The 26,985-nt window shown below is 45.3% G+C and overlaps 1 protein-coding gene across 2 annotated transcripts in view; it reads right to left on the bottom strand.

Annotated features, from left to right (window-relative positions):
- The window catches only part of ASIC2 (acid sensing ion channel subunit 2), a 1,019,934-nt gene that overhangs the window by 34,574 nt on the left and 958,375 nt on the right, over nucleotides 1-26,985 (bottom strand). The window lies entirely within an intron of this gene.

A 26,985-nucleotide genomic window follows, 5' to 3' on the forward strand; every position in this document is an offset into this window, starting at 1 on the left:
CACCAGCTGCACGAGTCAGGGCTCTGGGCATTGAGTGGCAAGTGGTCCTACCTACCGCTCAAGAGTTTTACAACTTCGGGTGCATCTGCATTACTTGAGAGTCTTGTTTACAAAGGCAGATTCTTGGGTCCCACCTTCAGAGAGTCTGATGTAGCAGGTGTGGTGTCGGGCCTAGGAATGGGCCTTTAACCCACTTCCTCCCTGCTTCTGGTGCACACTGAGACTGAAGAACAGCTAGCTTAGGAAAACTTCTACTTAATATCAAGGAGATGGGGGGCCACCATCTCTCTCGACCCCGATATCTCAACTGTAAATCAAGGGGAAGGGCTAGATGACCTTTAGTGCCTTTTCAGCCCTATGCATCTGTGGTTTCCCTCCCCACCCAGGGAGATGGACGTGAACATGGTAGCTGGAAGCCAAGATGGCAGAGGCATGAAAGTTTAAACGCTGCCCAACTTGTGTTCTTGGCGGGGCTGGCTTCGTTGTAAGGACTGCCTGCCAAACCCTGGAGTCTCTGGAGGTTTTGCAGGGTGGAGGAACCAAACACCTTTCTGGAAGAACCCTCCAGGGAGTGGAAGGAAGCTCCGTTGCAAGCCTGAGCCCAGTGGTACTCGGTTGGACTGAATGATGGCCCTGGTCTGTGGTCTTGCCTCCAGGGCTGACTCAGGGCTGGAGGTCCTGGGAGGGGGCTGTAGCTGAGGTCCTCAGTGGTTAAGCCAGCCCAGTTGTACAGATGTGGGTCAGCTCAGCTCCCGGGGGGTCATCTGAATCAGCACAGTCTTGTCTGACATTGGAGCTGGGGGCACGGGGCAGAGGTACCTGCCCACTTTTAGAACAGAGAAGTTGTGTCTCGCTTTACACAATCTGAGTTTTCCAGCAAAAGGAAAGCATACCTCACTCTTATAAATTGATAGAAGCCTGGTATATTAAAACATTTTGAGAAACTCTGCTGGGACGCCTTCTGTAGCGTCCTGAAGATTCTTACATTATGAATCATAATTAATAGGAAATTATTTTTTGACCAACAAATGATATCAGTGGTTGAAATTTTACAAAGGATTTTCATATACATGAGCTTAGTTTTCCTCCTAATACCCCCTGGGAGGTAGGCCAGGCAGGCCTGTAAACGGAGGCACAGAAAGGCCGGCAGGCACAGAGCTGTCCAGTGACAGACCTAATGTTAGAACCTGGGCCTTCTTTCTCGAAGCACAGAGGTACGGCAGATGGGAAGAGGCTGGAAGACTTGTTTGATAAGAGTAGACTTCCACGTGCTATTTTTTTTTTTTTTTTAGTAAGTGCACTTGGGCTTTCAGAGTGATTGAAAATATCTTTCACTAATCCACATGCAGTATTTATATATATTTTTCCTTCCTAAGAAGTAAGAAAACAGCTTTTTGCTATCGCTTCTCTTTAACATAGCTCAGTCCTTGATAAAGCGTTATAGTTGGCATGCCCTGTTTTTTCTTGTCTGTGGTTGCCAGCTGTCCAGTAACCATCTATCTTTCTTTGGTTCTCTACTCTCCTTTTTTTTTTGTAACGTGAAAATCTTTGAGAAAATACACTTGGCACTCTATTTTTCAAGAGCCTTACAAATGCTCATTTCCCTTGACCCAGAAATCTCACCATTCTAGAAACTAGCCTAAGGAAAGAATTAAAATTAGCCCGAGAAGATCATCTTAAAACTCTGTCCACAAAGATATCAGGCAGAGTGTTATTCACAATAGCAAAAACAGAGAAAGTAATTCCAGTTCAACAACAGAGGAATGATAAGTAAATTATGGTATGTCCATTTGATAGAAATATTACGCAGCCATTCAAATGATGACGCAAATGTAAAAACAAAGAGAAAATGCTTTCAACAGACTGTTAAGTGAGGATACACACCTGCTTATACCATCTGTTTATAGCTTAAAAAAACCCACCACCAAAAAAAACCAAACCTACGAAATCTATATGCAGAAAAAGAAATCTGAAAAAAGATTCCAAGGTATTAAAGTCAGGATGTCTTTTGGTGGTTAAATTTTGATGCTTTCTAATTTTCTGTCTTTTCCAAATCTACAATGATGCCTGTGTATAACTTCTGAAATGGAAAGATGGTAAATCCTTTGCACGGTAAGGATGTGGGCTTAGAGAAAAGTTGGACTTGAACCAGAGCCCTGTCACTTACAAGGTCTGTGGGTAAGTCCTCTCCATATCAGTTTCCTCAGATGGAAAACGAGGACACGTCACACTGAGTGGAGAGGGTTGTTTGGCGGTTAAATTAATTTGCTACAATTAATGGCACATAGTACGGGTCTATAGTTATTGAAAATGACTGAATGAATTCTTTCTTCCTCAAATGATACCTGGAGGAGGATGGGGGGCAACTACTGTCCTCACCCTCCAGATATGACCAGGTATTTATTCATCCATCCAGTGTACATTTATGAAGTATCTACCATGTGCAAGAAATTGCAGTAAGGAAATGGTTTCTGTGTCATTAACATCAGCCTCATGTGACGTAATAAGCTGAGGAGAGAGAACGGAAATTGGAGAAAAATTGAGTTATGCGCTTGAAAGAATAACAGTGGAGTAAAATGAAAAAAAATGATACATCAGATTGTTAGATTGTTTATTCCATTTAACCCTCACAACAGCCCTTTGAAATTGAAATGCTTTTCATTCCATTTTGACAAACGAAGCCTGAGAGATTAAGGCCCTTGTTTAAGATGCCACAGACGGTAAGGGCAGAGTGGGGAGTCTGTCTCAGGCCAGTGGGTCACTAAAGCACACACCAAGTCATCTCCCGCCCTGCAACTGAAGGGCTCTCTGTCACCAGGTCCTTCTCCACCATGCAGGACACTCGGGACATCTTTCGAATCAGAATTTCCTTTGGGGCCATCTGAACCCACTTCCTGCTGGTCCGTACGGTGGGAGCTGATGTCCTTCTCTCTCAGAAAGGTGATGCCTTTGTTGCTCAGAGGCAGTAAAGAACTCCTGGAGTTGGGGACTTATTAGCGGCCCAGGAGGGTTAGAAAGAATGACTGGACAAGAATGACATACAGGTGGCACCTGGGGGAAGAATGTCTGTCTCTGGTAATGTGCCCTTAGCAATTCTCAGCCGGCTTGCTGGTGAGAGACCCTGGACCCCCTGAGTGGCTTAATATTTATTCAGAAGGCATTTCGTAGGGCTTTGGGGGCACACAGCCTGATGCTGGGCTTGGGCTGGAGGATGAAGGATGCCCTCATGGGTTACTTGAAGAGACCAGACATAAATATTGAAGATTTTAGGCTAAAGCTCAGTGCCATTGAACCAGGATCAGAAGAAGGGAAACTTGGCAGGGTTCTCTTTTTCTACCAAATCCAACCCCCTCATATTATAGGTGAACAACTTACGATTCAGAGAAAGTGACTTTCCCGAGGTCACAGCAATGTTAATCAGCTTTTAGTTCAGGATGAAGTAAATCAGGACAGGCTTCTGGAGGTGCTGAGCTGCCTGTTCATCTGGAAACCGTGACTTAGAGTGTCGATGCTCAATGATTCATTCAGCAAACATTTGCTGGGTGCTCTTGGGCATCAGGGATGTAAAGATGAGGGATATGGAAGGTACCCTCAAGGCGTGCCCAGGATAGTGGGGGGAACAGGGATGCAAGGAGATGGGAGAGTACAGAGTGGTTAAGTGCTCCCTTGGCAACAGGCGGGAGCCCAGGGACTTGGGGAAGTAAACCTGGGGTTGTAAAATGATGGATGAGTCCCCAAGTGGACCCGGAGGAAGGGAATGACAGGGAGTGGAAACAGCATGGGCAAAAGCCCAGAATCTTCAGTGAGCAAACACATCTCTTTGCGGGACCGGCAAGCCATTTACGAGGCTAAAATATAGAGTTCCGGGGTGTAAATGATGGGCAAGGACTAGAAGCTGGGGCACCAGCTGTCAAGGAAGGGTTAGGATCTAGGAGTCAAGAGAACTTGTGTGTGGGAATAGCTCTAATGCACAGCAGAGAGTGTCAGGAGCCACAGACAGAGCTGATTCAGAGGAAGAGAACTCACCTCCAGCTGTGGGCATCGGAGGTGTCTTCCTGGAGGAGGCGGCATTTGAAATGAGCAGGAAAAGAAGTGTTGGATTTGTACATGAAGAGCTAGAAGAGACGGAATTCTGAGAAGCAGACACAGAGCAGACAAAAGTTCAGAGTCAGGAACCTCATCTGACTGAGCATCTCATGAAGTATGAACTGGGATGACAGGAGGCCTTGAACTTTGGCTCCATGAAACCACACTTTAATCTTTAGACAGCAGGGAGCCACGGAGGGTGCCTGAGTGAGGGTGGGGTGGGCTCATGGATGGCTGTGGAGTCTGATTTTTGGAATGCCTTCGTTGTCTCAAATATGCAGGAACTCCCACTAGGGTGGGGAGAGGCAGAAACACAGAGAGGTGTAAAAGAAGGGAAGTGAACCCTCAGAGTTAATGGTGAGCGAAGCAGAGGATGGCAGTGGGCCAGGGTAAGGCCAGTTACACCTTCAAAGCCAATTCCAGCCCGGGCTGTTGGGAATCACATTTTTTTTTTTTTTCCTTGCACTGCATGGCATGTGGGATCTTAGTTCCCTGACCAGGGATCGAACCTGCTCCCCTTGCATTGGAAGTGTGGAGTCTTAACACCACTGGACGGCCCGAGAAGTCCTGGAAATCACATTTTAATGCTTCATCCAGAGGCTGTTTCTGAGAACCTGGCAACCTCGCCCAAAGCAAGGGGAGGATTAATTAGGTGCATTTGCAGCCCGGGGTGCCTGTGAAAGACCCTGCCTCTGACGCGTGGGGCCAGCTTGACCTTGAGAGGTCAAGCAAAGACCCTTGCCTACTCAGACAACCTAGAGATCACAGGGCAGAGTCAAGCCTGGTAAGACAGATCCCTCTGTGGGCAGCTGTGGCTTCTGGGTGATTGGACTGGGGGGAGGGGAGGGTGACCAAGAGGATGCAGGCCTATGGTGACCAACTGTTCCAGTTTTAGCATCAAAAGTCCCATGTCCCCTGAGACCCCTCAGTTCTGGGCAAACCGGGATGGTTGGTAACCCTAGATGTAGCCCCTAAGAGGCTTCAGAAACTGATTGTAAATTTAAGCCATTGCAGCCCAGCCCCAAGTCCTAAGTTGTTGAATTTATTGACATAAAGTTTTAATTATTTTCTCTTATGACCCTTTTTCTGGCTGTAGAATCTATACTGATGTCACTTCTCTCCTTCCTAATATCGATAACTTGTGTTTTTTCTCTTTTTTTCCCTGATAATTCTGGCTAGAGGTTTATCAATTTTATTAATCTCCTCCAAAAAAAGAACAAACCTTCTGGCTTCATTGTTTTTCTCTTTTTTTATACTGCACTGATTTCTATTCTGATCTTAATTATCTCCTTTGGTGTGCTTACTTTTGATTTAATTTGCTCTTTCTTTTTCTAGTTTCTTAATGTGGAAGCTGAGGTCACTGATTTGAGACTTTTCATCTTTTTCTAATATGCCTGTTTACTTCTATAAATTTCCCTTTTTAGTACTGCTCTAGTGGCATCCACAAATGTTTGTATGATAGACTTTCATTTTTATTCAGTTCAAAATACTTTCTAATTTCCCTTTTGATTTCGTCTTCTGCTCATGGGTTATTTAGAACTGTGTCATTTAGCTCCTAAATATTTGGGAATTTGCCAGGTATCTTTGTGTTACTGATTTCTAATTTAATTCCACTATAATCAGAGAACATACTTTATTTGACTTGAATCTTTTTAACTTTTTTGAAATTTGTTTCATGGCCTGGAATATTGTCTATCTTGGCAAATTTTCTGTGTGTACTTGAAAAGAATGTGTATTTTGCCACGGTTGCAGGGAGTGCCGTATAAATGTCCATGAGGTAACTTGGTTGATAGTGCTGTTCAAATATACTGTATACTTGCTGGTTTTCTGTCTGCTTGTCCTATCAGTTATTGAGAGAGGAGTTTTGAAATCCTCAATTATAATTGTGGATGTGTCCATTTTTCTTCGCAGCTCTGTTTTTGCTTTATGTATTTTTGAAGTTTTGTTATTAGGTGCATAAATGTTATGTCTTCTTGATGAATTGACCCTTTCATCATTAAGAAATGATCTTCTTTATCCCTGGTGATATCACTGGCTCTGAAATCTACTTTATCTGGTATTAGTATAGCCATTCCAACTTTTGATTATGCAAGCATGGTATATATATTTCCATCCCTTTAAAAAAAATGATTTTCATGTTTAAAATACAGGTTTTTGCTTTTTTTGGTAACTAGAATATAGTTGGGAGTTGATTTTTTTTCAGTTTGACAATCTACCTTTTAATTGTGGTGCTTAAACCATTTTCTTTTATTTTTTTAAAAGTTTTTTTAAAAAAATATTTATTTATTTATTTACTTGGCTGTACTGGGTCTTAGTTGCAGCATGTGGGATCTCTAGTTGTGGCATGTGGGATCTAGTTCCCTAACCAGGGATCAAACCCGGGACCCTGCATTGGGAGCAGGGAGTCTTAGCCACTGGACCACCAGGGAAGCCCTAAACCATTTTCATTTAATGTGATTATTGATGTGTTAGATTTGTCTTTTCTCTTGCTATATGTTTTCTGTTTGTTCTCTGTTCCCCTTCCCCTCATCTCTGCCTTCTATTAGGCTAGATGAGTATTTTTGTGATTTTATTTATACCTTTTGTTGGATTATTAGCTATAACCTTGTTTTGATATTTTAGCGGTTGCTGTAGGGTTTATAGTGTACATCACTGTTTACCTTCCTGTGATATTGTAACACTTCATGTACTGCATAAAAATATTTTAATAGTACTCATCCATTTCCCTTCCCTTGGCTTTTATACTATTGCTGGCATTCTTTTTACTTATACATATGTTATAAACATCAAAATACATTGTTATTATTTAAGCAGTCAGTTATCTTTTAAACACATTGAAATAAGAAAATTTCTTACATATTTATCAATGTAGTTATCATTTCTGCTCATTTCTGTCCATTCCTTTTATGTGAGTCCATATTTTCATTTGGCATGATTTTCCTTTTGCCTAAAGAACTTTCTTTAATATCTTTTGTAATTCAGATCTGCTGGTGATGAACCTGCTGGATCTTCAGCTTTTATATGTCTGAAAAAGCCTTTATTTTTGGAAGGTATTTTCACTGGGTATATGATTCTAGATTGCCAGTATTTCTTCTTTCAGTGCTTGAAAGATATTGCTTCACCGTCCTCTTGCATTGATTTTGATGAGAAATATATGGTCGTCCTTTTCGTTGTTTCTCTGTATGTTAATGAATTATTTTTCTCTGGATGCTTTAAAGATTTTTCTCTTATCACTGATTTTGTGCAATTCTGGTGCAGTTTTCTTCATGTTTCTTGAGATTGGGGTTCGTTGAGCTTTGAAAATCTGTGGATTTATAGTTCTCATCAAATTTGGAAAGGATCTGGCCAACATCTCCCCAAATATTTTTTCTGCCTACCCCCCTTTCTTAAAAAACTCCAAATAAACATGTTAGGCCACTTGACGTTGTCCCATGGCTCACTGATACTCTTTTTTATTAACATCTTTATTGGAGTATAATTGCTTTACAATGGTTTGTTAGTTTCTGCTTTATAACAAAGTGAATCGACTATACATATACATATATCCCCATATCCCCTCCTTCTTGTGTCTCCCTCCCACCCTCCCTATCCCACCCCTCTAGGTGGTCACAAAGCACCGAGCTGATCTCCCTGTGCTATGCGGCTGCTTCCCACTAGCTATCTATTTTACATTTGGTAGCATATATATGTCCATGCCTCTCTCTCACTTTGTCACAGCTTACCCTTGCCCCTCCCAATGTCCTCAAGTCCTTTCTCTACGTCTGCATCTTTATTCCTGTCCTGCCCCTAGGTTCTTCAGAGCCATTTTTTTTCTTTCAGATTCCGTATATATGTGTTCGCATACAGTATTTGTTTTTCTGTTTCTGACTTACTTCACTCTGTATGACAGTCTCTAAGTCCATCCACCTCACTACAAATAAATCAATTTTGTTTCTTTTATGGCTGAGTAATATTCCATTGTATATACGTGCCACATCTTCTTTATCCATTCATCTGTTGATGGACACTTAGGTTGCTTCCTTGTCCTGGCTATTGTAAATAGAGCTGCAATGAACATTGTGGTACATGACTCTTTTTGAATTATGATTTTCTCAGGGTATATGCCCGGTAGTGGGATTGCTGGGTCATATGGTAGTTCTATTTTTAGTTTTTTAAGGAACCTCCATACTGTTCTCCATAGTGGCTGTACCAATTTACATCCCCACCAACAGTTCAAGAGGGTTCCCTTTTCTTTACACCCTCTCCAGCATTTATTATTTATAGATTTTTTGACGATGGCTATTCTGACTGGTGTGAGGTGACACCTCATTGTGGTTTTGATTTGCATTTCTCTAATGATTAGTGATGTTGAGCATTCTTTCATGTGTTTGTTGGCAGTCTGTATATGTTCTTTGGAGAAATGTCTATTTAGGTCTTCTGCCCATTTTGGGATTTGTTTGTTTTTTTGATATTGAGCTGCATGAGCTGCTTGTAAATTTTGGAGATTAATCCTTTGCCAGTTGCTTCATTTGCAAATATTTTCTCTCATTCTGAGAGTTGTCTTTTCGTCTTGTTTATGGTTTCCTTTGCCGTGCAAAAGCTTTTAAGTTTCATTAGGTCCCATTTGTTTTTGTTTTTATTTCCATTTCTCTAGGAGGTGGGTCAAAAAGGATCTTGCTGTGATTTATGTCATAGAGTGTTCTGCCTATGTTTTCCTCTAAGAGTTTGATAGTATCTGGCCTTACATTTAGGTCTTTCATCCATTTTGAGTTTATTTTTGTGTATGGTGTTAGGGAGTGTTCTAATTTCATTCTTTTACATGTAGCTGTCCAGTTTTCCCAGCAGCACTTATTGAAGAGGCTGTCTTTTCTCCATTGTATATTCTTGCCTCCTCTATAAAAAATAAGGTGACCATAAGTGCATGGGTTTATCTCTGGGCTTTCTGTCCTGTTCCATTGATCTATATTTCTGTATTTATGCCAGTACCATACTGTCTTGATTACTGCAGCTTTGTAGTATAGTGTGAAGTCCGGGAGCCTGATTCCTCCAGCTCCGTTTTTCTTTCTCAAGATTGCTTTGGCTATTTGGGGTCTTTTGTGTTTCCAAACAAATTGTGAATTTTTTTGTTCTAGTTCTGTGAAAAATGCCATTGGTAGTGTGATAGGGATTGCAATGAATCTGTAGATTGCTTTGGGTAGTATAGTCATTTTCACAATGTTGACTCTTCCAATCCAAGAACATGGTATAGCTCTCCATCTGTTTCTATCATCTTTAATTTCTTTCATCAGTGTCTTATAGTTTTCTGCATACGGTCTTTTGTCTCCTGAGGTAGGTTTATTCCTAGGTATTTTTATTCTTTTTGTTGCAATGGTAAATGGGAGTGTTTCCTTAATTTCTCTTTCAGATTTTTCATCATTAGTGTATGGGAATGCCAGAGATTTCTGTGTATTAATTTTGTATCCTGCTACTCTACCAAGTTCATTGATTAGCTCTAGTAGTTTTCTGGTAGCATCTTTGGGATTCTCTATGTATAGTATCATGTCATCTGCAAACAGTGACAGCTTTACTTCTTCCTTTCCGATTTGGATTCCTTTTATTTCTTTTTCTTCTCTGATTGCTGCGGCTAAAACTTCCAAAACTATGTTGAATAATAGTGGCGAGAGTGGACAACCTTGTCTTGTTCCTGATCTTAGAGGAAATGGTTTCAGTTTTCCACCATTGAGAATGATGTTGGCTGTGGGTTTGTCCTATATGGCCTTTATTATGTTGAGGTAAGTTCCCTCTATGCCTACTTTCTGGAGGGTTTTTATCATAAATGGGTGTTGAATTTTGTCAAAAGCTTTTTCTGCATCTATTGAGATGATCATATGGTTTTTCTCCTTCAATTTGTTAATATGGTGTATCACACTGATTGATTTGCATATATTGAAGAATCCTTGCATCCCTGGGATAAACCCAATTGATCGTGGTGTATGATCCTTTTAATGTGCTGTTGGATTCTGTTTGCTAGTATTTTGTTGAGGATTTTTGCATCTATGTTCATCAGTGATATTGGCCTGTAGTTTTCTTTCTTTGTGACATCTTTGTCTGGTTTTGATATCAGGGTGATGGTGGCCTCGTAGAATGAGTTTGGGAGTGTTCCTCCCTCTGCTACATTTTGGAAGAGTTTGAGAAGGACAGGTGTTAGCTCTTCTCTAAATGTTTGATAGAATTCACCTGTGAAGGCATCTGGTCCTGGGCTTTTGTTTATTGGAAGATTTTTAATCAAAGTCTCAATTTCTCACTGATACTCTTAATTTCAAAAATTCTTTGTTTTCTCTGTATTTCATTACTATTTCTTTAACTAATCTCTTCCTCAAGTAATATAATATTACTTGAAATAACTTGCTGTTAATCCCCTCCAGCATATCTTCCATCTCAAACATTGTAGTTTTTATCTCTAGAAGCTCAATTTAAAAAATATGTTCCATGTCCACACGTTGAACATATGGGGTTTAGTTATAACTGTTTTAATGACCTTGTTGGCTATTTGTCCCATGTGTTAGTTCTGGGTTGGTTTCAATGGATTGATCATTCTCCTCGTTATAGGTCATATTTTCTTGCTTCTTTGTATGTCTGGTAATATTTGATTGGATGCCAGACATTGTGAATTTTACCATGCTGGGTGTCAGGTATTTTTGTATTCCTATACATTTTCTTGAGATTTGTTCTGAGACACATTTAAGTCATTTGGAAATAGTTTGACCTTTTTGGGTTTTGCTTTAGGATTTGTTAGGTGGGAAGAGAGCAGCTTTTAGTCTAGGGCTAATTATTCCCCACTACTGAGACAAGACCCTTGTGGATACATTTCCCTACGTCACAGGAATTGTGAGGGTTTCCAGGTTGGCTGGTAGGAATAGGCACTATCCCCAGCTCCGTGTGAATGCCAGGCACTGCTCCTTCTAACCCTCTTGGGTCATTCTTTCCCTGGCCTTGGGTAGTTTTCTCACATGCATACCCCCATCGGGAGCCTGAATTCTGAAGGGGGACCCTTCTATAGATCTTCAGTGTTCTTTCTCTGTGCCTTCCTCTCCTCTTTAATGCTCTGTCTTGTGAACTCTAGCTGCCTTGGTCTTCCTGGACCCTCAGCAAAATGTCCTCAACACAGGGCATCCCTGGGGCTCTGCCTGGGTCCCCCTGCAGGCACTGTGGCTTGGAAACTCTCTAAGGATGCAAGCTAGGGCTGTCATAGTGCTCAACATTTTTGTTTCCCATCTCTCTGGGATCACTGTTCTTTGCTGCCTAATATTCATAACACTTGAAAAAGTTTTTTTTGGGGGGGGGCAGTTGTTTTAGGTGAGAGGATAAACCCACTCTGTTACTATGTCTTGGTTGGATGCCAACATCAGAGTCTCTGCTGCCACCACCAGTCTAAGCCATCTCAACACCAGGCTCATTTTAATACCAGGACTTAAATGTTTTGCCCCAGTAAAGAGCGGATTTGAATCAGGTGTGCCCGACCCTGTGTCATCACCTCTCCATGCAGAAAAGAGTGATGGAGGTCCTTTACAATGGAAGTACTTGCATAGTTATTACCAAATCTGATTCTCTCAAGAGCCAAGTGAGATCAATAGGCATTATTAGCCCATCTGACAGGTAGAGAGTCTGAGGCCCAATGAGTATAGTGACCTGCCCATGGCTGCCTAAAGAATGAATGGCAGAGTCAGGATTATAACCAGGGCCTCTGTCCTCCACTCTGGGGCTGTCTTTGCTGCTTCCTCCCTCTCTGCAAGGCAGCAGGCAGGGAGCTCAGCCTTCATTCTTGCTCTGCATCTGCATCTCCCCACTGGGAAGAGATGAGTAATCCATTCTGATGCTAGAAAACACACGGGAAAGCAGTGCACCATGAATGTAGTCCCAGGCGGGCCCATGCTATGCCTAAATGCATAGCATGGACAGTACAATCCTGTGTTTTCTGACCGTTGCCATGGTGTGTGGACAAAATGGGAGTGTGTTTCCTTGGAAAATTTCAACAGTGATTCATCCTCATTTCTACTAGGACCAATTGAAGAAATGGGTAATCCTGGGGGAATAGCTATAATATTAGCATAATATTAGGATGGTTTGGCATCCATTTCCTGAGCTGACCTTCCTTCCCCTACACCTGGGGCTTCTCATAACACCTGCTTAGGAGGAGGCCTTGTTCCCTGTCTGGGTTCCTCCAAGCATGTCCTGTTCTGGACAAAATAAAAGCAGAGCATGCCAGGGTAACTGAAGGCGGTATTTCTAAATTGTTCGAGTTCTACCCATCAGGAAGTGGGTTGCTGTCATTAAGTGGCTTCTTAAAAGCCTATAAAATAAAGCAACATTGGGCTTCCCTGGTGGCGCAGTGGTTGAGAGTCTGCCTGCCGATGCAGGGGACACGGGTTCGTGCCCCGGTCCGGGAAGATCCCACATGCCGTGAAGCGGCTGGGCCCGTGAGCCATGGCCACTGAGACTGCGCGTCCGGAGCCTGTGCTCCGCAACACGAGAGGCCACAACAGTGAGAGGCCCGCGTACCGCAAAAAACAACAACAACAACAAAAAAAACAATAAAAAAAATAAAGCAACATCATCACATTTGAAGAGAAGCTGGCATCAGAAAGAGATATGGAGCTTTGAAATGGCTTCTTCTTAATCGAGGGTCTCAGTTCCTTAGTTACTGTGAATTCTGCCTACACGAGTGGTCAGAAGGCCTGGCTCCTTTGGTGGCCTGTGAGCTCAGAGCAGGGTGTGGGGGGAAAGAGCACAAGCTTTGGAAACTGCAAGGTCTGGGTTTGGCATCTTAGTAGTGGCATGCACTCTCCACTACTCTTTCCACTATTAAGCCTCAGTTTCTCCATCTGTAAGATGGGCACAGGGAAGCCCATTGCAAGGTGGTCGTGATGAGGCAGCCTAGATAAAGTACCTGGTGCACAGTGCTCACTCACTTCCACCATCACACCCGTGGTCCTGAGAGTCTAAGGACAAAAAATGATGGTGTCCACTAGGGCATCTCCACTCTATGAACTGTGATGGAATGCTACCACTGACGTTAAAGAGATCTCACGACAGGAGAAGATGCTCATGGGAAGTGATGCTGAGGACAAAAGGAGAGAACAAAATCCAAGTCCAATGAACAAATTGGACTAGAGATGATTGTCGGAACTTGCCCAACCAAAGTCTTCCCGAGAGGGCCCAGCCACCATGGGCTTGGGGCAAGCGGAGGTTACGAGGAGGTAAAACCATGTGTAAGTGTGTCAGCTGGGTTAGGAAGCCTGCCAGTAGGGAGAGAGAAGACTGAGGGATGTGAGGACGTCACATGTGGCCTCTGAAAGGAGGGAGAGAGGAAGAGGGACAGGGAGGGAGGGGGAGGGGGGAGGAGGATACAAAACAAGAGACATGCACAGATGGAGTAAGAGAGAGCGGGTCCTTTGCTCTGGGTTTCAGATGCCACAGGCTGTCTGTGCAGTCTTTTCTCTCTATACGCCCTTCTGCAGGCTTCAGGAACCATGGCCCTTTCTTTGCTTATCCTCTGAAGGCCACCTGCTCCTTGTAACCCGAACAGCCCTAACTAAGGCAGAAACAAACAACAAAGCACACGGAGACCAAACGGCAAGGAAAGATACCGAAAGCATAACCATTCCTTCCTCTAAGTGGGGGTTCTATGGGTTATTTTTTCCTATTTTTTTGGTTTCCCCCCAAATCTTTATGTTGAGCACATATTAACATCTCACTGGCCCACAAGACCCATGACAGCTGCTGCTGGCTCTTTTTTGTGTCTATTTGTTGGCCATGCCCCTCTCTCCATCCTTTTTGGAGGCACTGTGCCTCTGTCTGAGTGGCCCCTTCCCCTTTCCCCAGGCCTTCTAGTAATTTCCATTTCCTGAGCTGATCTTCCTTCCCCTACACCTGGGGCTTCTCATAACACCTGCTTAGGAGGAGGCCTTGTTCCCTGTCTGGGTTCCTCCAAGCATGTCCTGTTCTGGACAAAATAAAAGCAGAGCATGCCAGGGTAACTGAAGGTGGTATTGCTAAATTGTTCGAGGTCTAGGCTTTGGGGTCCAGCTGATCCCGATTCCAGGTTGTGCTACTTCCTGGCTGTGTGTCCTTGGCAAGTTTCTTAACTTCTCTGTGCTCCAGTTCGATTTTCTGTAAAATGGTTTACAATCATTTCTACCTTATTAGATTTGAGAAGCATGCCCGAGATAATGGGTAGGATGCATTTAGAAAGGTTCTGGACTCAGTTCTGATCCCTTGAAAGCGGTTCTGGACTCAGTGTTTTCCACAGAGTGATGTCTCCCATGCTGCTGTATCTCCTCTGAGAGGCGGGGAGGCCCTGCCTGTGTTCTTCCTCACTGAGGTTCTAAACGTGGCTAAGCTCAGCTACCTCTCCTATATCTGCCATCACCAAGCACCAGAGTGTCCCCATCGTCCTTTACCCTTTGGGTCATAGAAGCAGCTGTGCCAGCAGTGGGTCTGGGGTTTAACTTCAAGAGCACCCTGACCACCCCAGACAGAGCACCGCCTGCCCTGGCTGGGTCTGTTCCTCCTGCTGGCTCCTTCCAGATCTTTTCTTGGAGGTTTGGGGGGCTGAGTTCAGTTCAATTCAATACACATTGACTGAGGCCTTATCATGTACTGAGCACCGGGGCAGGTATGGGGACATGCACAGGAGTGTCTCAGTCCCAGAGACAGATGCGTGAAGGGAAAGACCTGGAAGTATGGTACCTGTTGCCTTTATGGTGGGGCAGGGAGATGATGTCACACTCATAGCAGGGATGAAAACTGAGAGTGGGGATGTCCCTCGGATGCACTGCTGAGGCAGGGAAGAGGCGAGCACGATTTTAGGAGCTACGGAATTAACAAGGATAGCTATTAGTCTAATCCAACCTAATCGACCCAATCCAATCTAATTCAATCTCATCCAACCCATTGGACTAATTAAACGCATTCCCTGTGGATGGAGGGCCAGCATGGTGCCAGGCTCTGTGCTCTTCAATCTTTGGGAACTGTGGACTCTGGCCCCAGGCCTGGGGGTAGGGTGGGGACACTTTTTGTTTTAAACTTCAAAACCAGACAAAAATCTTTACAAATTTTCTTTCCTAGAAGGGAAACTTCAGAGCTGCAGGCCTTTCCCTATGGCCTCTGCGTGTGCCGGGAGCAGAAGCAGGGTCCGGTGGAGGCTGTCTGCTGGGGAAGGAATTGCAGGACCAGCCTGGAGAGGAGGCTGTCCCTGGGAGTAGCAGGGAGTAGCACCCCATCCCCAGTATGTGAGCCAGTCTGTTAGATGCCAGGTCCAAACCAGAAAACATACTTGTAAATAGCTGCATTACACACGTCTTTAAAAGTTGCACGATTAATACATGAATGCACAAGTGCATTCTCGTTATAAATATTCCAGGGATCCAGAAAAAGTGGAAAATCTTAAACACTCAGTTCTGTTCTTTTCCTCTGAGCACCTGTCAGTATTTTTTAAATTCTCCAGAATTCTTCTGTGTGCTACCGTGTGCGCATACACGTGCATTTATAAATATATAGTTTAGTTTAGTGTGGTGGTATTTTTAATACAAATGAGACCACACTGTATGTGTTGTTCTTTTTTTTCCCACTTATCAATATGTCTTGGAAAATTTCCCCAAGGGACCTCCAGGTCTTTCTTACCCATTTTAACTGTTGCAGGGGGTTGGGGGAAACACATATGCATTTGCCCTCCTTAATTTAATCATCATTTCATCGATGAACTAAATTGTTTCTAAGTTTTTACTCTCACAAAAATTGAGAGCTGCAGAAAAGACCTTCATCCGTGCTTCTTGGGGTACATGTGTAAGTATTTCTTTATGTCAGATTCCAAGAAGGAAAACCGCTCTCCCTTGAAGAGGAGGTGTGCTTTTTTATTTGAATGGATGCTGTTAAGTCCCCACCCACATCGCTAGCCTAAAAGGCCCTACCAGTTTACACTCCACTCAACAGCTGTCTTGTCTGCCCTCTCCAGAGATGGGTGTCATCTTTTCTGGGGCCCTGCTCCCCTTCTGCTTGTTCCTTTCACAGTCTTCTTGGCTCTCCTAGAGACCTTGGCCAAATGCTATCTTCCTGTCCTTTGTCACCTAATTGTGTCAAAGGACTGGGTGTGCTATCTTAAAACATAAAACATGGGACTTCCCTGGCGATTCCCTGGTTAAGACTCCGTGCTTCCATTGCAGGGGGGATGGGTTCGACCCCTGGTCAGGGAACTAAGATCTCACATGCTGCATGGCATGGCCAAAAAAAAAAAAATAATAATAAAAAGCAGGAGTGATGACTCTCATTTAGGAATGATTTTTTTGTTCCATGATAGGATATGCTACCGGGTTTGAATCAATTCATTAACCAATATTGATTCACTCTGCAATTAATTAATTGATTGATTGATTTACAGCGTTAGGGTCTGTGCTAGTTGCTCAGAGTCCTTGCCTTCAGATAGCACACTCTCATTGATGGAGCAAGACATGCAAATAACTTGGGTTATTCAGGTAACTTTGTATTAATAGCCAGATGGCTGTTGTTAAAATGTTTTAAATGCCCAAAGGAGATAGATCTCAGTAGGTGAGAAACTGGAGATAGGAGGGCAACAGTTGTTTTCAGGAGGAAGGAGGAGGGGAGAAAAAGGAAAGCGATGTCTTTTCCAGGCCCCCTTTCCCCCGCCCTTGCCAAGGGAATCTGACCGTCAGCAGGACTGTTCACATTCGTTCATTCATACATTCATTCTGCTGGATATTTCTACAAGAGTTGTTTGTGACTATCTAGCCTTCCCAGGTGGCCAGAAAAAGCTTTCAGCCCGCATAAGGAGGTGTCCTCTACAGGTTTTGTTTTGTTTTGTTTTCCCCTATATATAAAAACAACAGGCATCGGAAACCAAGGCCACCCTGTTCAGGGTTCAGATGGTGCTCGTGAATCGAAAGAGAACGTGGTACTGGGTAGCATGACCCAACCAAAGAATGTTCGGATTTATTAACTTGTCTCCTGAGTAAGAAAAAGGAGGGGGCTTCCCTGGTGGCGCAGTGGTTAAGAATCCACCTGCCAATGCAGGGAACACGGGTTCGAGCCCTGGTCCATGAAGATCCCACATGCTGCAGAGCAACTAAGCCTGTGCACCACATCTACTAAGCCTGCACTCTAGAGCCCGCGAGCCACAACTATTGAAGCCCATGAGCCACAACTACTGAAGCCCGCAAGCCACAACTACTGAAGCCCGTGCGCCTAGAGCCTGTGCTCCGCAGCGAGAGAAGCCACTGCCATGAGAAGCTCGCGCACCGCAACGAAGAGTAGCCCCGGCTTGCCGCAACTAGAGAAAGCCCGTAGGCAGCAACGAAGACCCAACACAGCCAAAAATAATAAATAAATAAAATAAATAAATTTATTAAAACAAAGAAAAAGAAAAAGAAAAAGTAGGTGAGTCAACAGACAGTAGGTCTCCTTTCCTCTGCTGGGTCTGAGGAGGAAATAAGCCACTGAGAGATAAGCAACTGGCTTCTGATGTCAGAGCTAGTGCAGAGAGGATCCAGGAGAAACTAGTTCTGCCCTGAGGGATGCTGGTGAGAGTGGGTACCACAAAGTTCTGGACTGTGGACCCGGACTGGAGCTGCCATGTCAGTTAGTACCATTTTTGGCTCATCCTTTTTTTTCTCCATGCACTCAGTAAAAAGACTTTTTTTTTTTCAGTTCTTAGTGTTAAAGACTGTTGAATTTGGTTACATCATCCCTGAAGGCTAAGCATAGCTGAAATGGATTGCAAGTTATTGAAGTTAGCCCTCCGAGATCATTCTACAACATTCCGTCCAACCATCTTTCCATTTAAGAATTATAAGACCTAATATTTTCCCTTAAGAAGTTTACAGTATACTGGGGGCTTATTACACAGACACATATAGCTCTTAATCTCCTGCTAGACTGTAAGCTCTGAGAAGAACCAGGTAAGTCCTGTCCATTACTGTATCCCTCATGCCCAACACTGTGCCTAGCACATAGTAGATGCTCAATAAATGAATGCGTCAGCAGGAAATGATCAAGGAATGGGGCTGGTAGGCTCGCAGCCTGTGCGAGGGGGCAGTGTGTGGATCAGCAGTGGGGCTGCTGGAGAGTAGAGGGGTTTAGTCACTGGAAAAAGTGATGGCCAGAGCCAGGATGTGGAATTTGGACTTTATTTTCTAGGTTGGGAAAGACATTAATGGGTCTTAAGCAAGAGAGTGAGATGATAAAGTAGGGTCTTTCTCTTTCATACATTCATTGAGTCATTCATTCCATTCAATATAATTATCAAGTATCTTCTCTATGCAAGGCACTATACAAAATGCTGAAATACAAAGAACAGAAATAAGACGGAGTCATATCCTCAGAGAGCTCGCCATCTGGTAGGGAGAGAGATAGGTAAACAGATGATTATCATGTGTAAATTTTATGCTAGAGATTCACACAGAATACTCCAGGGTGGCCTTATGGATGAGGGAACGTTAGAGCTGAATCTCGAAGGACTCATACAAATTAGGTGAAGAGAGGGTGGGAAGGGTGTTGCTGGCAGGGAGAGAGAGGAGAGAGCATGTGATGCTTGGGAATAACTGCACACGGTTGAGGAGAGCTGGTGCTTTGCGTGGGAGGCCGGGGGAGGAGAGGAAGATGCTGCTGAAAGGTAGGCAGCAGCCGGAACAGAAAGGGCTGTGAAGAGGGTCCTGGACTTTATCCTCGAAGAAATGAGGGAGGGAGATGCTCAGATTCGTGCTGATGCAGAGAATGGATTGGAGAGGGACAAGGTGGGCGGCAGGGAGACCAGCCAGGCAGTTGCTGTTCTTATCCAGGAGAGAGATCATGAAGGACTGAATTAAAGTAGTGTCTGGGGTGGGCGACAGTGATAGCTAGTGTTTATCGAGCACTTGCTGGATGCCAGAACTGTTCTGCGCACACGCGTTAACTCACTTAGCCTTCTAGTCACCCTCTGGGACAGAAACCATCATTATTCCCATTTTACAGACGAGGAAATGAGGCACAGGGTCACCATCTAGGGCGTGTGTATTTGTACTCAGGCCATCTACAGGGTTGGGGGACCATGGCTGGGGGAGCAGTTTTGGGGTGGAGGTGTGGGGCAGGGGAAGAGGATGCGTTCAGTTTAGACTTTTGATTTGAGAAGCCCACGGGACTCCGAGGGGAGGCATTTGGCAGTACCTGGAGTCCTGCGTTGGGGGTCAGGAAAGAGATCTGGGGCTGGGGGTAGTGCTTTGAAAGTCATGGTAAAGGGTGAGCTCAATTAAGGAAATTGCAGAATGGGACAAGCAAAGCCAGCATCCTGGGACGCCCATCATCTCAGGGGTGAACAGAGAAGGAAGTGCTTATGAAGATGACTCAGGAGGAGCAGAAAGAGAGGTGGGAAGAAAAACAGACCAGAGTGGGGAGAAGAGGGTCTCAGGGAGGGCGTGGCCAACAGTCCACATGCTGCTGGGAAGCCAGGTGGGATGAAGTGAGGAGTGTCCTTACTGACAAAGATTGGGTTTGGCCACAGAGATTTCATGGGCCACCTTGATGACAAAGAGTTTCCGTGGGATGCTAGAGGTGGGCCGGGAAGGGAAAGGGAGGTGAGGAAGTAGAGAGAAGCAAGTCTAGACAACTCTTTGGAGACTCTTTAGGGAGGGAAGGAGGAGGAGAGGCTGCAAGGCAGAGAGCAGGCGAAATAGAGTGACTTTACCTCTTTCTAAGACGTAAGCATTTTTTTAAACATATTTATATATTTTTTAACATATTTACAATTTATTGTATAATTGCTTTACAATGGTTGCGTTAGTTTCTGTTTTATAACAAAGTGAATCAGCTATACATATACACACATCCCCATATCTTAAGCATGTTTTATTGACTTTGAGATTTCCCCCAACAGAGCTTAGCACATTTGCTCATCCTAGCCAAGCAACACTTCTTTTAAGGACCCTTCTCCTTCCTGCTCTACGCCCTGTCATCACCTCCACCTTGACAAAAACAAACTCTCCTTGTGTAGGAAGAAAAGGTGAAAACCTGACTCTTGGCAAAACCATCTGGGGATCTGAAGATCTTTCTCCCTTCGAGGAGGAGTGGCAACACGTGAGGAAGTAGCTAAGCTAGTAGATGCTTAATTGATTCTTATTTTCATCTATGTATGGGGAACACTATTCCCTGTTGAGCATGGAGGTGTGGCCACACAGCAGGCTATCCTGCCTCCTGGTGCCTCCCCAGCGCTTTCTGGAGCAGAACTGGATGCTACCATGTTTGTGCGGCTCCAGCTTTGACATTTTGGAAGTTGCTGAAAGCACGTGGAACAAATTCTCTCCCCTGCCTTGAAAAACACAACTGGGCAAGCCTCCATTTTTAACGGGCCCCGTGAAGCATATTAAGGACCATGGATCTAGCTGTCAGATGGACAGATGAGTCTTCTCTTTTGAAAGGCACTTAGGAAGTTGTATTTGGAGGAGCTGTCAAAAGCATTTGGGGGCATCCCACCCAACATCTGGGCCTTTTTCATTTGGGGGTAGAGGCGGGTGTACTGTTTCTCGTTGTGAGCCATGGTGGGATTCCCTCCAAATGTTGGAGATGCGGCCAACCTACGCTGATGGTAAAGGCTTAGGCTTCTGTAGGAGCCGACCGTGCCCACGCGGCCTGCCAGTGGCCTAACTGGGGCCGGCGGGACGCAAACATTTGTGTTTGCCTTGTGTATCTACAGCCCCAAAGAGTCTAGCAAGCAGCTGATTGATGCAGGGAGTGGTGTGACCGTGGGCTTTCTCATGGTACTCTGCATACAGCCCGAGTGAGGAACCAACACACGGTCCAGGTTGCGGAATCGGAACGCTTCTCATTCCCAATGGCTCCAGACTGGTAGTAGAAGGGCTTCTTGGTGAGAATGGGGTATATCTGGGCAGTGATTAGCAACTCTGGTTCCCCAAGGCATTTCTGAGACCCTCGAATATAAACGCAGGGCCATGTTTCCCCGAAAACTTTCTGAACAATGAGGCTGGTGGCCAACCGACTGCCCAGGGTCTGCAGAGTCATCCTCAGTCCCGCCAAGAAGTATGGGCAGGGCGGTTGAATAAAGCTTTGATGGACACATTGGATAAACATTTAGAAATCAAGACTCACCGCCAGGCTCTTTGAGGAGGAAGTGGGAGATGATGCAAATTTTCTTATATCAAATCATGACAGGAAGTCCCATCAGGATTAGCAATCGCCTTCAGTGAGGGGCAAAGACTCTGACTGGCGACATCAACGTAGAAGATGTTGTGCTCTTACTACATGAATGTCCTAGATTTTCTCTTTCACATATATTCGCTCACTCATTTAATTCTCCCCACGGTCCAGAGTTCGGTGAGGACCTTCCCATCTGTTCCATCCACTCTCAGGCACACAGATGGCTTCCAGATCTCTGTCTCCAGCCCTGACCTCTTTCGTGAGCTTTTGCTTTGATTAGGATCTCTAAGTGTGCAGCCAGCAATGATACAGATACCATCACCCACCACAGGCTGGCTCCACAGCCTCAGGGAGGAGCAGGGCCCCCAGGGCAGATTTTAAAGGGAGTTTTGGCAGGCGGGGGCGGGGGAGGCAGGGAGGGCGCTGGAGCGCAGCATCTGAGTGGTCTTTGGGCCCAGAGTGCAGATCTGAGTTAGTATACAGTTCATTCTTTCAATCCTGCACGTTTACTGAGCTCATATCTAAGCAAGGCACGGGGGATAGAGAATCCGAGAGACACCGTCCTTGTTCTCAGGGAGCTCCCAGCCTAACTGAGTCAAGGGCTGATTGATGGGGGCTAAGGAAGACAGTTCGTAAGAGGAAGGCATAGGGGCAGCGATGCACAAGGGGAGGTCAATTCTGCAAGGAGAGTTTTACATCTCTTAGGAGTGGGATAAAATTGCTGAGAAGCCTGCTTGATTCTGTGAGCGCTCCAAGGCGGGACCAGGTCTCCCTCATCTTCGTCTTCCCAGCAAAGCAGGTGCTCAGTGAATATTTGCTGAAGGAATAAATGAATGTATAGGGTGTTATATGGAGCGACTATCTGCTCCTTGGGGGGTGGCAGGACAGGACGGGGAAGGTCTTCTTAGAGGCTGTGCTCTTTGAGCAGTAGCTAGAAATAGGACTAGGCTTTTGCCAGGTAGGTAAGACCAGGAAGGGGTGCTGGGCAGACGGAACAGTGGGGGCAAGTGCACAGAGGCAGGCATCAGAGAGCATGGTGTATTTGGTGGATGGGTCTCTGACACTGGGATGCAGGGGACAGGTTGGTCAACCATGGGCAGTTGATGAGGCTGGAGAGGTGGGCAGGGGCCAGGCTGAACAGGACCTCGGACGCCATTCAAAGAGGTTGGGCTTTTGCGAATTACAGGAAGCCCACGAATTTAAGGGTTTTAAGTAGGGCAGCCATGTGGCCGCCATGTGTGTGTCCTGGGGAAGGGACACACGACCAAGGAGCACAGACAGAGCCTCTCTTCTAAAGTTTTAGGGTGGCTGCATACCCCAACCCCTGCTTCTCACTAGTAGGAACCCAGGTTCTGCCTCTCAGACCAGGGGAGGGGGTTTATCTCACATGTCCTTGCCACCATGGACCTTAACAGCACCCCACGCCAGCTGGCATGAAGGAGGGAGTCTGCAAGTGGCAGAGCAGGTGTAAAACTGCTGTCGCCCAAACTTCCAGGTGGTTCCCGTGTGCTTGAGTGACCCCCAGGCTGCTAACGCTGGAGGCCCTTCGAGGTCATCTAACCCAGCCCTTCCATTCTATGGATGGGAACACTGAGGCCCAGGGACGGAGGCAACCTGTCTAAGTTCTCATGCGCAGTCAGGACTAGAATCCAGGCCTGTGGGCTCCCTGTCTGGTTTTCTCTCTCCAGATAGATCTGTGCTCATAGCCGAGTCCTGCAGTTCCCTTAGCTCGGCGACCTGAAGCAAGTGACTTGGCAGTTTTGTCATCTGGAACGTGGCATAACAATATCCCCCTTTTGGGGTTGTTGTGGGGAATAAATGAAATAATGCAGGTCAAGTGTCTCTGCAGCTTAACGCCTGGCGGGGAGTGTGCGCTCAGGTAGGAGGAACTGTTCTCTCCCTCCGTGTTCTGTTTCTGCTCTCAGCGTGTTATCCCACTGCCTGTCTCTGGTGGTGGGGGTACTGGGATGGTGCAGGGTCTCCTGCAGCAGCTGAGCCAGGGGGGCACTTCTCAGATTGTCCAAGGAAGGCAGGGGCATACCTTGGCTTATTTGGGTTTAGGGCAAATACAGACGGAAAAAAGCATTCTTTGGTCTGGGTTACAGCCCAATGGTGTGTTCTTTTGGATGACAAAGTAAAGTGCAAAATATTGAGAGAAGTGCGTGTGTAATTTTGCACGGGTGGGATGACTTTACCAGGCAAAAGGACTTTCCCATTTACAAAGGGATTCATGGCAGGAGTCCTGTAAGTTACCAGTTCCGCTCAGGGCTTTCACTCAGGAGTCAATTTCCCCAGCATGATTCACACCAAGTTTCTAGGAAAGGGCCTTCTGGCCCCCCAAATAGTCTTGTCATCTCTGGCCTTCTTTCAAGATTCCCTTGAGCTTTGAGCTGAAGCAGCAGAATCTTGGAATGGGAACAGCGTAGCCGCTATAGGTTGTAAGACCATGGTGACTTTATGTGCCATTGAGAAAGAAAAAACATCGCCAGTTGTAACGGACGCGCAACAAGCCCCAATTTCAGAAATGTGAAAAAAAATTTGCATCTTAGAATCAATGTTTGAGAACCAGGGTCAGCTGGATAGGTTAGTACTAATGGCAGAGTTGAGAATATACCAATGGGGGCCAATCCCAAAATCATACTTGTCTTAAGATTATTTAACGGTTATTTTTCCTATGTGAAAGAAACCACTAATACGTAGGTTCCCTGAGGACAGACACTGGGTCTGGTTCGCTCACCACCGTATCCCTATCGCTTCACCCATAGTAGGTGTTCAACAAATATTTGCTCAACAAGTAAATAAAACAAAGCCGCCTTATAAGACACGTGGCGAAACCAGACAAGAAAACATCATTCAGAATTCCCCCACTGTGGGTACTTTGCCTTATTTCCTTCCAGTCTTATTTCCTATGAATATGCTCTTTTATATACGTGTAAACACAATGTATTATTAGATTTAGCTCCAGGATGTGTCTTTGTATTTCTCTATTAATATGAATGAAGGGATGAAATGAGATGGTGTGGAAATGCTTTGAAGACTGTAAAATGTTTAACCAAATATCTTATTATTACTTATAATAACCATAGCAATGCTAATACGAATGAGGCTGATTTTCTGAAAACATACTTCAAAGCCAACAATGAATTTGTCCTCTGAAGCTGGGAATATGTTCTGTCCCTGACCGCCACGGGGAGTCCCTCTGTTTCATGTTGGGAAGAGAAAGAGACTTAAGGGCTCTGAGAAGTTATCAGCTCCAGATTCCCACCAGGCCCAGAAATTTCTTTGGTGTCGGTAAGAGGGGTCAGTGTGGAGTGGGGAGGACAGAGCACATCTCTCAGGCCAACGACACAGGAGCCTACAGAGAGCTTCCTTCTTTCCAACCTTCGCTAGCGGTGAGATGGAGTTACCCTGTGGGTTTCAAGGAAGGCTGTTCACTTCCTCTGCATGGTAATAGCAGTGTGGACACCAGAGAGGTGTCCGTACAGGTAAGTCATGCAGGATCAGAGTGGTGGTTACTTTCAACAAAACACAAAATCAGATTCGCATCGGAAAACTAGCCCCAAATTCACCATTAGATAGTCAAAGAATTCATGGACACACTTATTAGTATAACCCATGTCTGGTTCTTCGAAGGGAGGTAGATTGACTCACATCACACACAAAAGGCAGGACTAGCCAGGCTCCTCTGTGCCCTGTTCTCCATGAGGTCTCAACCTTGGCCTACAAAGACTTGGAAAAACACTAACATAGTTTCCTTCCTTCTTTCTTTCCTTTTCTTCCTTCCTTCCTTCCTTCCTTCTTTCTTTCTTGTCATTAGCCCTTCATTTTCATTGAAATGGATAGTTTAGATGAAGAACAGAACTAGAATAGTGTTAACAATCGACTTCTGAAAAATCACATTTGTATAAAGGAAATAAAAAAGGCCAACAGAATTCCAGAAAAGGTGCGGCCCGTATTACTGCACTTGGATGAAGCATGCTGTTCAGGGTAGCATACTACTACTTAGGCCACACAAGCCCAGGAGCAGGAGGCAAACAGAGGGCAGAACTCCAGGCAGTATTTATTCTGGATTCTCCAGTGAGCTCAAGAATAGTTAGTATTTTGGAAACATTCAGCTAAAGCTCTTTACGAAAATGACCGTGTCTTCAACACGTTTTTCCGCTAACGCAGTTTCTCACAGCTCAAAGGCAAATCCCTGGGATGACCTTAGCCCCCTTAAAGTCCCCGCCTAAGAACTCAAGACTGCCGAAAGAACTTACTGTTTGTTTGTTCCTGCCGAGACCAAAAGGTAGGGCCCCTATCTCCCTGTCTCTGCAGGAGGAGAGAAGCCTAACTGTGATGGGGTCCTATTAGCAAACTTGGATGGGTTCCACAGGCACTGACCCCCACCCCCTGACTTCCAGCTTTTTGTAATGCTTCATCTCCCTGACTCTGCTCAGGCACCCTCTATCCCCCCAACCCTCCCCCTCATTTTCCCTTTAAAACGCCAAGTGCCTTCTGCACAAATCCAAGTTGAGTTCAGTTCAGGCTGAACCCTCTTCCCTACTGCAATAGTATATTACTGATTAAATCTGTCCTTGCTGCTTTGTTTATCTGACAGTACTCGAAGGAAGGCTTGCTGCTACACCCAGGCTAATAGCTTGGGCTCCGGGCTCTCTGCACACCTTGACCTGCTAGTCTGCGCTCACGCTTCCTGATTCAAATCCTCAGCCTTGAACTTGGCTCTGTGCTGTCTGCTTCATGCCCGCCCTCTTTGTCCTCTAGGATGAAGTTTTCTGGTCGTTTCACCAGGCTCCCACCTTGCACACTCGTGAATACTCCACTTCTGCCTACCCTGCCTGCCTCTATCTCTGAGCCGCTTAGTTGCCGGGCCAACCTCCCAGCCTTCTCTACCCCAGTCTCAGAGCCACCATCCCACCTGCTACATGTTGCAGTGGAGGCTGATCTTGATATTTAGCAACGGCCCAGGCATTAAGTACAGGGAACAGTTCGTGAGGCCTGCGCCACCAACGTTTTCCCAGCTCGCTTAGAGAGTTAAAACCAGTTTCCGATACAGAAGATCGCTTTACAAAATGGCTAAGGAATCACTGATCAGTACTGGATGAGAGATGATTTGGGCCAAATTGTAAAAACAAGCGGAGCTGCTAAGTTACGTGTGCATCTCTTTGCTGACTGCTGCTCCCGTTCTCCGGGGTCTCCTCTCCTCACACCCTAGAGCTGGGCTCCCTGTCACTCATTCACCTCATTCTTTGCTCCAGGCCTCCCAGGGCACGTTGTCTTGGGCGACCTGGTTTTGGACTCCCTCAGAGTCGTAGGCTCTCCAGCTTTTATTCTAGGCAAACCAGGAGATCAGAGAAAAAAAGCATCCCCATGTCTCTCTGCAGTCCTGTTTGGAGGCTCCCTCCCCACTGAGAATTTACAAAGGTCTCCCTTCTGAGGTGTGGAAGCCGTGTCACATCTGTGCCAATCCTCACTCCACGGACGCACAGAGTTGATGTAGAAGTCCCGGCTGGCTGGGAGGGTCCCTCCTCTGGTGCTAAATCAGAGAGCAGACAGGAACCCATGAAGAGGCTTCCCTCCACTTAAACGCTGTTACAAGAGAGTGATGCTCTATCCCTGTTCCTTTTTGCAGGCCACCTGGCTTTGTATCACCACAGTGATGAAACACACCAAACCCTGATGAGCAATTTCCCTCAGCAACCACTGGACTCCCATCCGACCCGCACAAAGATTTTTTTCCCAGAA

Source organism: Pseudorca crassidens, chromosome 19, assembly GCF_039906515.1.
Source record: "Pseudorca crassidens isolate mPseCra1 chromosome 19, mPseCra1.hap1, whole genome shotgun sequence".
In the NCBI taxonomy this organism is placed as follows: domain Eukaryota; kingdom Metazoa; phylum Chordata; class Mammalia; order Artiodactyla; family Delphinidae; genus Pseudorca; species Pseudorca crassidens.